The sequence below is a fragment of the Paramisgurnus dabryanus genome, chromosome 5 (assembly GCF_030506205.2).
Source record: "Paramisgurnus dabryanus chromosome 5, PD_genome_1.1, whole genome shotgun sequence".
NCBI classification, from domain to species: Eukaryota; Metazoa; Chordata; class Actinopteri; order Cypriniformes; family Cobitidae; genus Paramisgurnus; species Paramisgurnus dabryanus.
In genome coordinates, this window is record NC_133341.1 from 48,767,532 (window position 1) to 48,770,638 (window position 3,107).

A 3,107-nucleotide genomic window follows, 5' to 3' on the forward strand; every position below is an offset into this window, starting at 1 on the left:
TTTTCATTTCAGGTTTATTAAACAGGGACAATGCACATCAATAATACATTAAGAAATGTACAATGTGCCAGAATTAGCCAAAAGGCTATTTTACATCTGCTGTCCCTGGACAGATCGTACAATGTCACACCTAAAAAGACAAAAATATTATGACCATACATACAAATTTAATATAATAAAAGTTAAATTATGAGTACAAGTAGACCAAAAATAAAAACAAATAGTATATCAACTCCACACTCATCTACTGTACACATGAGTGACAATAACACAAGTGGCTCAATGGGGAGCGCCTAGTCAGAAGAGAGCTAAAATGGCGGAGGTTGTGAGTCCCTGCTTTGACTCTGTTTGCAAACTCTTGTTTCATCGTTTAAGCGATTAAATCTCTCGAGTAGACGCTGTCTCCTTAGATGCGAGGGCAAAATAGCACTTTATGGACTGCCACAGAGGACATCATGTTTAATACGGTTCCGGAAAAATCCAGTCAGAAGTTGTTCACGGAGTTTTCACAATAACTGCTTCTCATGAACCGAAGTTGGATTTGCGCGACGTCTCCTCCTGAAAGTTGGATTACTGTGCACTTCTGGATCACAGGCTGTAAGTATTCATGTTTATTATTTGCCTTTTACTGTACATTACGTAACCGGTAACCGGAGATTAACATAATGTGCATGTAGAGCTAAGCTTGCAAGCTAATTGTTTTGTGTTGTAATATTGTATTTCATAAACAACGTATCATATTTACACACGTGTATGCTGAATTATGCAGACTATCGTTTTTTTTATTGATGTTGGTTTAGACATGTTTACAAACTTGCTAAGTTGCTAAGCTAAATACAAATACAAATACCAGCTAAACTGTTACCGGTAAAATTTGTTCTCATGATCAAACTCAAGAAACTCTAAGTACAGATGATTTGTTTAAAGTTATATGTATTTTACTGTTGTATTTACATGAAGCTTTCTTAGATTTTGAAACGAAGTAAACACATAATGTGTGTTGCTAATGTTGGGCCATGTAATATGTAATACATTTACGTTTTAATGAATAGTCTAACGATTTATAGTCGTTGTACTCTATTGTTATAATATGTCTTTTTGACTGAATACATGTTTGTTTTATTTGTCTATATCCTAGATTTGCAGCTGGACACATCCTTCTACACTGTATGCAAACATGCAACATCATTACACACAGAACAAGGAGTCAGATTGGCATATGAGGAGCAAAGGTGTGTAACACATATGATGTATTTAGCTAGTGAAACCACTACCAGTCTTAGATGTATAACTGATGATGACAAAGTTTTTTTTTCTCTGCATAATCATAGGAACCCAGACAGTAGCATCGTTTCACAATGTTTCCATCAGCATCATCAGTGGATGTCTTTGCCGTCCGTAGCCTGAGATTTCAGATTTGCAGCAAAAAAAAAAAATGATTTTCTCATTTATTGGAATGCTGTGCAGGTATTTAAGTATTTTAGTAACTGTGTTAAATAAAGTAGTATTTACTTTTACAATAAATTAATTGCTTGTTTATGTTTTTACAGGTTGTACCTTGCAGCCATCCATTACAATGTCACCAAGCCATAACAAAAGCAGGAGAGGGAAAGTACAAGGCTATGTTCCCAAAACACACAAGTGACATACCGTAAGCAGTAATGTTTTATTTCAAATACATTCATAATTAAAAACTTAATGTATGAAGCAGGGAAATAAATGATCAAAACAAAAGATTTATTGACTGCAATATTTCTACAGTTATGTGGAGGATGTGATCAGGCTTGTGTTTGATGAGGTATTTGAAGATAAGCTGAAGGAAACCCCGATTCCAATGGACCTGGCATCACAGTTTGAGAGACCTTCAAAGGAGGACGTGATTGCATGCCATCTTCAGTGCAGGGGTCGTCGAAAGCCAAAATTGTGACCGATCTGATCAGGAAGCTCCAAGCATATCTGGAGAACAACACACGACAGGATGATAACCTTATAGTGTCGTCTTAAATAGCACCAGCTGACAAAGCTTTGATATGCCATTTATCTGAATAGATAGCTGTAAGAAATGAATTGAACAATTTTTTAAACAAGAGCACAATATGGTTACTAAAGTATGTTTATTTGTATATTGTTTAACATTTATATTATAAATATATATTTGTAATACATAAAAAAAACTTTTGACTGACTATTATATTTTCTTTAAAGTTACATCTTTTGTTCTTTTGGGTACTTTGTTACTATAATGATACTTTAGTGTTATTGGTTTAAAAATGTAATAAAACTTACTCTAGTCCTGCACCTCAAGGGCTTATAGTCGGTACAATAAATGTCTGTGTGTAGGGATTTAGACAATATGTGCAAAACCTGGATGATGAATCACGCAGGTAAGAGGCCCTGGAACCTGTTGCATTCTCCTTAAAACCTAATAAGTAAAAACATAGCACTTATAAGTAAGCAGTCTTTCATAATAAAGTTTACCATAGTGAAATAATGTAGAACATTCATTTCAATTAATACTTTCTTTGTGCTACATTTGGTGTTTCCATATAGTTTGCACAGTGATATAGTATGTAAGCAATCTTTTATAATAAAGTTTACCATAGTAAAATAATGTTAACAAATGAAATAGTTTTATAATCATTTCGACAAATACTTTCTATGTGCTAAATTTGGTGTTTCCATATAATTTGCACAGTAATATAGTATGTAAGCAGTCTTTTATAATAAAGTTTACTATAGTAAAATAATGTTAATAAGTGAAATAGTTTTATAATCATTTCAAAAAATACTTTCTATGTGCTACATTTGGTGTTTCCATATAGTTTGCAAAGTAATGTAGTACTTTATAATTACCTTTTGGATGTCTTTGCAACACATTTTCGTCTTCGTTTAGCATTCTGGCAGAGCTAAGGACACCTAAAAAAGTTAAATCCAATCGCGTTCATTGACGGAGATCGTTTATATCGTAACGGCCGTCTGAACTCTCTGGATCGAGCTCGAAGTGGTAAGGCAGTACAGACACCATCGTTTATAGAGAAATATAGCGCTTGTTTGCGTTGCCTGTGACTCTCAGTCAGAACCGGAAAACCCACGCGTAGTCAGGGGCG

General features: G+C 34.3%; 1 long non-coding RNA gene across 1 annotated transcript; it reads left to right on the forward strand.

The window, feature by feature from the left end:
- Positions 1-1,009: 1,009 nt before the first annotated feature.
- LOC135774577 (uncharacterized) lies at positions 1,010-2,082 on the forward strand. The gene is made up of 3 exons (XR_010543738.2): positions 1,010-1,232; positions 1,551-1,651; positions 1,762-2,082. It is a non-coding gene; the product is annotated as an uncharacterized lncRNA (long non-coding RNA).
- Positions 2,083-3,107: the final 1,025 nt, after the last annotated feature.